Source organism: Myotis lucifugus, unplaced genomic scaffold, assembly GCF_000147115.1.
Source record: "Myotis lucifugus unplaced genomic scaffold, Myoluc2.0 scaffold_461, whole genome shotgun sequence".
NCBI lineage: Eukaryota > Metazoa > Chordata > Mammalia > Chiroptera > Vespertilionidae > Myotis > Myotis lucifugus.
The window spans coordinates 430938-443933 of NW_005871509.1; positions in this window are offsets into that span (position 1 = coordinate 430938).

The following is a 12996-nucleotide window of genomic DNA, read 5'->3' on the forward strand; positions in this document are numbered from 1 at the left end:
CTAGCCAGTTTGGCTCAGTGGATAGAGTCTCGGCCTGCGGACTCAAGGGTCCTGGGTTTGATTCCGGCCAAGGGCATGTACCTTGGTTGCGGGCACACACCCAGTAGGGAGTGTGCAGGAGGCAGCTGATCGATGTTCTCTCTCATCGATGTTTCTAACTCTCTATCCCTCTCTCTTCCTCTCTGTGAAAAATCAATAAAATATATATTTAAAAAAACAACAACATTGATACAAACAATGACTTAAAAAATTGATTAAACTTATTCTAATATCTCCCTACATACCCCATTAAGAGTAAAAACAGTTTCAGAGTGCTTGACTAATTTTCCTTGTGATGAAATGTTTACAACTTTAACTTTAATGTCACATGCTCTTCGAAATCGAGAGAAAGCAACATAGAACTGACCATGTCTGAAAACGGGTTCAAGTAGGAAAATTCCTCCTTTGTCTAGAGTTTGTCCTTGTGATTTATTAATAGTCATTGCAAATGCTGAATTATGGGAAACTGTCTTTGAATTAATTTAAATGAGAGGCCAGTGTCAGAAGGGGACAAATCAATTCTTGGGATCAGAACAACCTCTCCTTCCACAGATCCTGTTAATACTTCAGTTTTGATTGTGTTAGGTCACAATCTTTTGATAATAAATTTAGTACCATTACAAAGACCCCATTTACTATTAAGATTTCTCAGTAACATGATGATTGCACCCACTTTCAATTTTAATTTATGACATGGCATTCCTGAAGGAGTATACTATTAAAAAATTCAATAAGAAAATTTTTCTTTTCGGCATCATCTTTTGAATCAATGGAATCATCACTCAAATAGGTGTGAAAATCTCCATCAAGTATATCCAAAATTTCTTCATTTAACTTATCAATGTGCTCATATTTTGGACAAAGAATCACAAGTTTGGACATATTTTTAATATTATGTATAGATATACTATTTCCAAGGTAGCTTCAATAATAGATTCATTACAAATTATTTCATAGGAGATTTCAATAATATCCATTCCTAAATGAAAACTGCCATCAAGTTTGCCATCTCCAAGTTTTACTAACCATCCTATCTAATAATAGACAAAGATGGTAATTGACCATACCTCCCATTGGCTAATCAGCACAATATGCAAATTAACCGCCAACAAAATGGCGGCTAATTTGCATACTGCAGGCAGGGCGGGACAGTGCAAGCAGACATCCGGGCCCCGTGTGTGGACCTGGGCATCGGGGCTTAGGTGGAACAATTGCACCACCTAAGCCAGGACCCCCGTGTGGATGCCTGTGTGCTGCCTAAGCCCTGCCCCTGGCTGGGACCCCCCGTGTGCCCCCTAAGCCCTGCACTGCCTAAGCCCCGCCCCCAGCCGAGAACCCATTGAGATCTGCGAGCAGGAAAGTGCTCCTGGGTCGCCATGGCGATCTGCAAGCAGGAAAGTGCGGCCTACAGGCAGCCCCCAGGTGGGCATGCTCCTGGGTCGCCATGGTGGTCTTTGAGCAGGAAAGTGCAGCCTGCAGGCAGCACACCACTCTGGCCACAGCTCAAGGGAGAGAACAACACGCAGTGGAGGCCAGGAGCCTGAGAGATCAACACAGAGGGGCGCCTGCTCCAAGCCTCCACAGTGTCATCTTCCGTTCATAATTTGGATTCACTATCTAATATCAATAATAAGTGAGCATGAGGCAATTCGCCTTTCTGAAATTTGGTTATATGAATTTTAGCTGTAACTTTGCCAAATAAATCAAATTTACATATATCATTTAAAAGAGCATTCAGCTTAATATTAAATACCCTGGCTACCAAGTCAGGTCTGTTTTCAAATTTTGGCCAGCGTTGTAAATTATTTGTAATATCTGCCCATTTTTGGTTGTACATCATGGTTATGAATAAATCGGGCTTGCCATACTTCGTTACAATTGCCATAGCAACCTGATATTGCTGCTGCATATTTCTGGGACTACCCTCAAAAGACGACGGAAGTATTATTATTTTACCAATCGGCACATTTTCATTTTCAGATCTAGATGTGAGATAATTCATCAAACCACTATATTTTTCAACTCTCAACTTAGATTGATTTGCTTTAATGTAATTTATCCAATTGGCTTCCATTTTTGAATATGAATAGGCAACATAATGTTGAGTTAATTTTCCTGCATTTAAAATAGGATTGAACGTGTCCCACACAGAGAGATGAAATCCATAATACTGCATTTGTGTGACTCGTGTCCTTATATTTCATCTAGTATTATTGCCGATTACACTGTTGTCTCTGAGTCTTAATGCAATATCCGTTCCCCCGCCTTTTTCAGCATGTGGAAAAAGACTAGGATACGTCATTGCATTTAATGTAGGAAACAGGATACTGATTTGTTTCATTTTAGTGGCAGTTGGATTATTAGGATCTGGTTTACAATGAACGAGCAAATCCTTTCAAAAGGAGGTTCTCCATCTTTGTTTCTGAATAGGACGGCAACTTCAGTTACACGGGGAGAATTATACCTACCCAGATCACTATTACTATCATATGTAATCAACATTGTTACTTCTGTGGGAGCAATACCTTTCCCTGCTGCTTCAGATTGGGCTTCCTTTTCTACCTCATGAAGCATCTTGTATGATTTTGTTAATTTGTTTATTTCATGCATGAGGTTGTTGATGTTGATCATGAGTCTTTCTGAGCAGCCCTGGTTTTCTGGCATTGCTAATCTTTTACTTGTCACTTCAGCCATATCTAAAATATAGAGTTGAACAAACTTCTGAGAATCACCATCCAAAGGTTGTAAAATTCCATTATGTTGATAAACTTGTCCATGTATTCTAAAACAGTATGGCTCATATCCTGCTGGTGATATTTGCATCTATTGAAGCAAAAGCAAAAGAACTATTTATTGAACAAATATTTTCCATGAAATTTTTACTGTCAGAATCTTCGTTTATCATTATTTTATTAAATATGTCGGTATTCTGGAAAATGTTTATCATTTGGACAAACCTTACCTTTGCTACAACATCGAGTAAATTTTCCATCAGATGGTTTTTCATCTGAGAAATTTAGTGATAGGCAAAACTGACATGTAACAGTCATTGCACCACAACTATAATTGCACCCTCATTTACTCCATTTTCGCTGTGAAGGCAGTTCCTACCAGGATTGGTACTACTTGTCGAAGACTGTTCTTCAGACATATCCTATCAATGACGCTGCTTCTTTTGGGTGCAGAGGTATATTGTGCCAATAGTTGGTCTTCAGACATATTCTGTTGATGACACCTCTTTCTTTCAGCTGCAGAGGTATATTGTGCCAATTGTTGGTTTTCAGACATATTCAGCAGACGATGCCAGCTTCTTTCAGTTTCAGAGGTACTTTGTGCCAACAGTTGGTCTTTAGACATATTCCCTCCTCCCTCCTGTCAGGGTCTGGGGTGCTGGGGAATGGGATTCTGGGCTGTCAGGACGCAGGCAGCAAGGTGTGGGTCAGTGCACTTCATAGCTACCTGCTGGTTGACTGGTCATTCTGGTTGTTCAGCTGTTTGGTCACTGGGCTTTTATTATATAGGGTCCATCCATTTTTTTAAAAAAAGAAGAATAGATAAGAAAGCAGATAGGCTTGAGTTTAGTGAGTGAAACTAATTAAGCAATTAGGAGAAGAGAGCAAGAGAGGAGAGGAAAAACAAAAGCATAAAAATTGGCTAGCAAAGAAAGAGAAAAGAGAAGGGTGCATGGACTTGCAGCAGAGAAGGGGAAATTAGATATATGAGTAAGCCAACAGAGACTATGATAATAATAATGCATCAATAAAGCAGATAAAGAAGATCAATTTTTAACAAGGGGTAAAAAGAAAGGAGAGAGAAAAACTAAAGGAGGAATAGGAGAAGAGAAACAGGATGAAAAAAGGGAGAGGAGAGGAAGAAAAGGGTGGCAAAAAAGAAAAAATAAGATAAAGTAAACTAATGATTAAAAAATAAAAAGAGAATGAAGAAAAATAATCCAAAAAAATAAAAGGTTAAAAAATAAAGAGGGAAAAATAAAATAAAGAAAAAAATGTTTTCTTTCTTAAGTAAAAGATAAAAAATAAAAAAGTGAAGGGTCATTGCTTCAGCTGAGTTTTAATGTCCCATGGGGGCTGGTTTAGGACCCCTCTGTACTGTTCTGTCTGCCAAGTCTCTGTTTCCTGTAAGATAGTCAGCATCGTGTTGAGGTTTCCAGGGATCCACCGCTCCTCTGTGTCTGTCTCCACAGCCTTGGTGTCAGGCAGGTGGGACCACTCTGCCTGCTTTGTTTGTCTGCCTGCTTTCAATCGTATTTGCACAAGAGTCTATTTCTGACACGGGCTATTTGGGGGTTGGGGGTGTAGCTATATTATTTTCTGGGACCAAATGGCCCCTAAACCCAGTCCCTGGGACTATTCAGATTCTTCCTTTCCTCTGCAGAGCTGGAGGCTGGGTGTGGCTGCACTAGTTGCCTGCGGGTGCTGGGAGGGGCTGGCTCTTCTGGAGAAAAATGGCTGTTTAGGGTTGAAGGGACCCGATGTCCCAGTGCCGGACTCCGGGTCACCTCTCCCTGTCCTGCTCCTCTCCACAGCCTCTCCGCAGCCTCCACAAAACTGCATCACAGCCTCAGTGAGTGTTTTTAATGGAAAGGTCCTATGAACTGGGTTTAGCGAGTAAAAGCAGAGAAAATATAAAGGCAAAACAGCCACGCCACCGCGAGTTTCTCTCCCCCAGAACCGCACAGTTTAGGTGGACTCTTTAGGTTTTCTATGTTCTCCAGGCTGCCTTTCTGGCACAGCGTCTCGTGGCTGTCGACTTAGATCTATATTCCGTGGCTGCCAGCAGCCCTGTGCACCCCTCCCGCAATCCAGTGTTATGCATGGCCCCAAGGGATGCAGACCTGGTGCAATGCAGGTTCCTTCTGACCCTCTCATCCCAGTTATTTGGGTGTCTCTCTCTCCAGCCCAGATCCCCGATCCTCTTGTTCTCCAGGCGCCCTCTGTCCTTTCCGGCCATGGGTTATCTCACCAGCTGTGTTTAATTCACCAATTCCAGGTGGATGTTATTTGATTTAGTTGTTTCTTCTATCTGCTCCTTGAGTAGGCACAGGACACATCCACCTATTGGGCTGCCATTTTGTCTCCCTCGCCTTAGATTTTTTAAAAAACAAATCAGTAGGCACACAAATACAGAGAGAGATTATCCATTAAAATCCATAGTAAAGCATGTGTGTCACATTATATGCACACCTTGGTATTATAAACAGACCAAGGTTATAAGGAAATGCACAAATGTTTATTATGTAAATTTAAATTCAAATTTTTCATTTCTGTATGTTGAGAGAAAAAGTTAAAAAACAAAAAACAAAAACAACCAACCATAAGAATTTGTACTAACGAAGATTACTCTGTTGTATGCTCTTGTCTCCTTGTCAAGATACTGACCTTAGAGACATGGGTTTATTTCTGGCTCTCTATTCACTTCCATTGATCTATGCTTATTCATAAGCCAGCACCAGGCTCTTTTAATTACAATAGAGTTGTATAGTTTGATATAAAATGTTGTGATGCCTCTAACTTTGTTCTTTTTCAAGATTGTTGAGGCTATTTGGGATCTTTTAGCTTCTATATCAGCCGTGGGCAAACTACGGCCCGTGGGCCAGATCCGGCCCATTTGAAATGAATAAAACTAAAAAAAAAAAAAAGACCGTACCCTTTTATGTAATGATGTTTACTTTGAATTTATATTAGTTCACACAAACACTCCATCCATGCTTTTGTTCCGGCCCTCCGGTCCAGTTTAAGAACCCATTGTGGCCCTCGAGTCAAAAAGTTTGCCCACCCCTGTTCTATATAAATGTTTGGAATATTTGTACTAGATCTGTGAAATATGCCATTGATATTCTAATAATAATTGTGTTGAATCTATAGATTTCTTTAGGTCGTATGGACATTTTAATAATGTTAATTCTTCAATTCCATGAACATGGTATATGCTTCCACTTATTTGTATTTTCCACAATTATTTTGTTTAATATCTTATAGTTTTCTGAGTACAGGTGTTTTACCTCCTTGGTTAAATTTATTCCTAGGTACATTATTTTTTTATTGCAATAGTAAATGGGACTGTTTCTTAGTTTCTCTTTCTGATAGTTTATTATTGGCATATAAAAATGCCAATGATTTTGAACATTAATTTTGTATCCTGCAACTTTGCCAAATTCATTTATTACTAGTAGTTTTTGGTGGACTCTTTAGGTTTTCTATGTACAATATCATGTCATCTGTGAATAATGACAGTTTTACTTCCCCCTTTCCAATTTGGATGCCTTTTCTTTATTGTTCTTCCAGTTGAATAAGAGAGGTTAGGGCTGACATCCTTGTTCTGTTCCTGTTCTTAAGGGAAACACTTTTAGTTTTTGCCCATTGAGTATGATGTGAGCTGCAGCCTTTTCATATTTGGCATTTATTATGTTGAGGTATGATCCCTCTATTCCCACTTTGCTGATAGTTTTTATCATAAATGGGTGCTAGATTTTATTGAATGCTTTTTCTGCATCTATTAATATGATATGTGGTTTTTATTTTCATTTTGTGTATGTGATATATCACATTTCTTGATTTGCAAATATTGTACAATCTTGCATCCCTGGAATAAATCCCACTTGATCATGGTGTATGATCTTTTAACTTTAAAAAAAAACTATAAGAAAACATTTATTTAAAAAATCACAGAGGAAGAAAAAGTAATTCTTAGAATAAGTGGGCTTAGCATTTAATGTATTGCTGCAACCATTTTGCAAGTATCTCATTGAGGAATTTGGGATCTATGTTCATCAGGTATATTGGCCTATGACATTCTTTTTTAATAGTGTCTTTATCTGGGTTTGGATAAAGGATAATGCTGGCATCATAAAAAAGACCTTGGAAGCCTTCCGCTCTCTTTAATTTTTTTGTAATAGTTTGGGAAGAGTGGGTGTTAGTTCTTTGAATGATTGCTAAAATTCTCATGTAAAGCCATCTGGTCCAGGACTTTTGTTTGATGGAGGTTTTTAAAATACTGATCCAATTTTATTAGTTTTAATCAGTCTATTCCAGTTTTTTGATTCTTCCTAATTCAGTTTTGGAAGATTGTATGTTTCTAGGAATTTTCCCATTTTGTTAAGGTTGTCTATTTTGTTGGCACATAGTTATTATAGTATTTTTTTTTACAATCCTTTGTATTTATGTGATGCTCACAGTGTATTAATTTATTTTAAAATCTACAAATATTTGCCCTGGCTGGTTTGGCTCATTGGCTAGCAGCGGTTCTCAACCTGTGGGTCGCGACCCCTTTGGGGATCGAACGACCCTTTCACAGGGGTCGCCTAAGACCATTGGAAAACACATATATAATTACATATTTTTTTGTGATTAATCACTATGCTTTAATTATGTTCAATTTGTAACAATGAAATTGGGGATCACCACAACATGAGGAACTGTATTAAAGGGTTGCGGCATTAGGAAGGTTGAGAACCACTGGGTTAGAGGATAGGCCCATTGACCAAAAGGTTGCGAGTTTGATTCTCAGTCAAGGGCATGTACCCTCGGTCTGTCTGCCTGGAAAGTCTTTAGTCGGCTTGTTCCCCAAGCAGATGAATTCATCTAGAGTTAATATAAATGCAGTCTCTTCTCCCAGACGTATACATTTCCCTCTACTCAGGGCTCACCCAATACATTGTACGTATTTCAGTTATAGAATTTTTCACTTGAGTTAAGAAATGTATTATTTTTATTGTATTGTTTGCTTTACCACAGAGCTCAGCATGATGTGAGCAAAAAATATTTCTTAAATATTATTGTATTAATGTTAGTGATAAAATTAGTCTTAACTAATCTTACAATACTTTAATATCATAAATCAATTGGTATACTTATTCTAGAATTAAATATATTACTAGATAATTTAAAGAGAATTTTATTTTTTAAGTAAAATAATTTATATTAATTATAATTTATATTAATTATAATGTATGTAATATAAATGTGAAATAATTTATATTAAATGTGATCATATTTAAATAACTATAATTTATATATCATTAAGCATAAAAATATTTTTGTATACAAAAAAGTACAAGAAAAACTATATCAAGTAACAAAACATTAAATGACAATAATAGAACTCCAAGCCTTTTTACATTATAAATGCTCAAGTACTTCCTTTTTATTGATTTATTATGTTCACATAAAATCTGTGAAATCAGTACCACATACTTATAATAATAGAAGAATAAGCAGGAGAGTTTAATGGCTTTTTTTGATATTACATTATTTTTTCTCTGTAAATAGACCTGAGTTTTTAAATCAGTTTTAGGTTCATTGCAAATAAGTTACAATATATAAACTCTCCTCACACACACAGACTCCCAAAATGCACTAGAGAGGTCTATTTGTTACAATAAATGATCCTACATTGACACATAATTATCATCTAAAGTCCATAGTTGACATTAGGGTTCAGTCTTGGTGCTGTACATTAAATGGGTTTAATGCACCCATAATGACATATATCCACTATTATAGTGTTATACAGAATACTTTAGTGCCTAGAAATCCGCTGTGCTCTGTAATGTCTTATTTTTTTTGTAACACACACAAAAAAAGGAAGAGCTGATTTTTGTCATAAATATAGACATACCAGACATAGCACAAGCTCTGTGCTCAGAACTTCATCAGGACATTTATACACATTTATTTTAGTCTCAAAACCACTTTGCACCGTGTGTATAAAGTTATAGTACTTTGTGTCAAAGGAGAGGTTCTGCCTTGATTCAGCGAGAGCCGACTTACTGGAAGGGAGTTCATGGGCTCCTAGGAAGACTTGAGCAGTCACGCCTTGGGGATGGAGGAAGCAGGGCCTGTCCTGGAATCTCAGCCACAGGAGCTCATTCGCTGTGCTGTCGCCACAGCATGTCTATTCCACTGATCAACAACGACTTGACGTTTGCAGCCTCCATAAAACATTCCAAGTGTCCTGGGTGTGAACAAAGAAGCAAACATGTGGTTATCTACTCGAGTCCTGAGCTCAGCAGCTCTGCAGACACAGTAGGAACTGTCAACCATGGCGCTGTTCAGGTACTTTCCACTGGGAAAGGAGAATAAATCAGTCAACCTCTTCAGCCAGCCGGGCACGTTTCATCTTGGCTGCCCAGGCACATATTCCTCCACACCCTTCACCGACCACACGCACACCCTTCTTTCCATCCATATACCTAGTGATCTCAGCACCAACAAGCTTCTTCTAATGGGAGAGAATGCAAAGTCACATCTTACTTAAGGGCTGTGGATGATATATCTTACTAGAGGACAATTTTAATATTCTTTAATTCGTATTATTTTTAAAAACCTGAAACATAATGTATATTGAAAAGTGCACATCTTGTAAGTACTGTTACACAGCTTGATAGATTACCACCAATTAGACATACTTATTTATCTAGCAAAAAGAGCTCAAGCATAGAACATGATTACCATGCCGGAAGACTTCTCATGTTCCCTTCCTGTTATTTTCTCCAAGAGGAATCACTATTCTCATAGCAAAATGATGTAATTTAATCAACTTTTGCAGTTTACAAAAATGTGGACATGTAGTATATACCTATATTAGTTTGTTAGGGCTGTTGTAATGAACTACCACCCACTGGGTGGGTTCACAAAAAGTAATTTAATTTCTCACTATTCTGGAGGCTAGAAGTTCAAGGTTAAGGGCAGTAAGATATCCTCCAAGGGGTCCCAGATTGGAGAGAGTGCAGGCCAGGCTGAGGGACCTAATTTCATGCACCAGGCCTCTAATTATAGATATTACTAGATATCTATATTTCATCTACAGTATTAGTAATTTCCACTTTCTCTAAATCTTGCTAGAGATTCATCAATTTTCAAACAGCTCTTTGTTTCAGTTTTTCTCTAATATATTTTCAATTTCAGTGATTTCTATTCTTTGTATTATTTTCTTCCTTCTGCGTGCTTTTAGTTTATTTTGCTCTGCTCTTTTCCACATTCTTGGACTGCAGTTCAGATGGACAGAATACTTTTTCTCTTCCATGAAGTGCACATTTAGTGCAATAAGCTTCTCTCATTACACTACTTTGTCTGTGTCCTGCAATTTTTAATGTCTCATTTTCATGTTCGTTCATTTATAAATAATTTTTTCTTTGAAACTTTCTGTTAGATGCATGGAGTATTTAAAAGTGGTTTTCTATTTTCCACATGATTTCAGCTTTTTCTTTTATCTTTATGCTATTGATTTAAAATTTAATTTGATTGTGATAAAATGAAGTTTATATAATTTCATTTTTTAAATTGTTGCAGCTTGTTTTATAACTTAGGATATAATTTATTTTGTTATATGTTTCATGAGTACTTAAAAAATGTGTATTCCACTGTTGTTGGGTAAAGTCTCTATAATTGTCAATTAGATTCTGTTGTTTGCTGGTGTTGCTGAGTTATTTTATATCCTTGCTGATTTTCCATCTAGCTGTATTATCAATTACGGAGAGGGAGATGTCATGCTTTCTTCAAGTACAACTGTGTATTTACCTTTTCCTCCTTTCAGTCCTATCAGTTTGCTTCACATATTTTGCAACTTCATTGTTTGGTTCATACACATTTAGAATCGCTATGCCTTGGTGTATTAACAATTATACTATACCCAGTGCCCAAAAGTTGTGCACATTAAAAGGGAATTAATTAGAGGAAATATTTTAATATTGCTATTTGCCCTTTCTCTATAATAGAAGTGTCAGAGATGAAAGAAAATTAGTAAAATGTATATGAAAATCTCCCTCTTGTCAGAGTCTGGGGTGTGTGGCAGGACCCAGAGTCAAGTCCCCACCCACCCACATGTGCCTCAAAATCGCACGAGACCCAGACCCGGCCAGCCCCACCCCCATGAAGCCCCGCCAGGTGGGGGGCACGGCCTCAGGTCACTTGGCCTGGTGCTGGGGCAGGGGGGATGGCCTGAGGTCCCCATCAAGCCCTGCTGGGTCGGGGGTGCAGCCTCAGGTTCCCCAGCCTGGGCCAGGAAGGGGGCACACCTTGAAGTTCTCCATCAAGCCCTGTGGGTGAGGTGTGCATCCTGAGGTCCCCTGTCAAGCCCTGCCAGGCGGGGGGTGCAGCCTCAGGTCCCACAGCCTGGTGCCAGGGCAGGGGGTGTGGCCTGAGGTGCCCTGTCAAGCACTGTTGGGTGGGGGGCATGGCCTGAGGTCCCCTCTCAAGCCTCACCAGGCTAAGGGTGCAGCCGCAGGTCCCCTGCCCTGGCCCAGCGCCACGCAGCCTCAGGTCCCTGCTGATTGCTCATTATGGGAACTTGGCCTCCGCTGTGGGCACAGCCATCTTGTGTTATGGAATCCCTGCCTCTGCTGTGGGCGCAGCCATCTTGACCGTTACAGTGTGATGGTCAATTTGCATATTCCCTCTTTATTAGATAAGATAATAAAAGAGTAATATGCAAAACAACTGAACGGCAGAACAACCAGTAACTATGAAAAACACTGACCACCAGGGGGCAGACACTCAACTCAGGAGCTGCCCCCAGCCTGCAGGCCCCTATCGCTAGTGTATATTTGAGGTGATATATTATAGACAAAATGTATTTGGGTCATGTTTTTTAAACTGCAAATCTGTTTTTTAATGGTGAATTTTGTCATTTTCATTTAATATAATTATTGATATACAATAATCTTAAACATGCAATTTATTTTATATTTCTGTTCCATTTGTTATGTAGATCTCTATTTACTTTTCTTGCCTTACTGTGGGTTACTTGAAGACTTTTTAGAAATTGACTTTTATTTGTCAGTAGTGTTTTTGAGTATGTCTCTTTGTATATCTTATTTAGTTCTTGTTCCAACTATTACAGAACATATACGTAACCTATCATAGTATCTTTTTTTTTTTACACTGGTATCTTTTTACAGTTTAACTGCAGTATAAAAACTTGTTCTCATTTTACATCTTTTATTCTACCTCCATCATTTACAATTATTTTACCCACATACTTTAGAACCCCCTCAGACAGTACTGTGATATTTGCTCTGACAGGCAGACATAATTTAGAAAACTAGTAGGGGAAGAAATGTCTACTGCATTTTCTCACATATTTGCTTACTGCATTCTTACTTCTTTTTTTTTCAATATATTTTATTGATTTTTTACAGAGAGGAAGGGAGAGGGATAGAGAGCCAGAAACATCGATGAGAGATGAACATTGATCAGCTGCCTCTTGCACACCTCCTAGTGGGGATGTGCCCACAACCAAGGTACATGCCCTTGACCAGAACCAAACCTGGGACCTTTCAGTCTGCAGGCCGACGCTCTATCCACTGAGCCAAACCAGCCAGGGCCTTACTTCTTTCTTAATGTTCAATATGTCCCTTTTTAAAAATCCTTTGCTTTCTCTCTGGAGAACTTTTTTTAGTCATTTTTAGAGAAGTTCAGCTGGCAAAAATTTCCTAGTTTTTCTTTACCTTTTTTTTTGTTTGTTTGTTTGTTTTTTTTTTTTCCTTTACTAGTATTCATAAAGGATATTTTCCATGGACATAAGATTCTGAATTGACACATATTTTTTCAGAACTTTAAAAGTGTTCTGCTACTCCCTTCTAGTCTGTATGGTTGTTGAGAAATCTACTGACATGGGAACTGATTTTTTGTTTGTAGGCAAGGTTTCTCTCACTGAATTTAAGATTTTTCTCAGTCTTTATTTTCGTAGATTTAATATGATATGTCTTGATGTGGAATTACTTTGAATTTTATCTTTTTTGTGTTTTGCTCTGCTTTTTGATTATGTAGGTTTATGGCTTTTTCCAACACTGTTCAAGAAAGATACTTTACTCTATAGGCCTGTGGGTAAATGTAAGCTCCCAAAGCAAGATGAGGAAGCAAGCATCCCAGGCCATACGCTTCTCTCTTCAACCAAGGAGAATCTGGGAGCCATATGCAGCATGAATTACTGCAATGC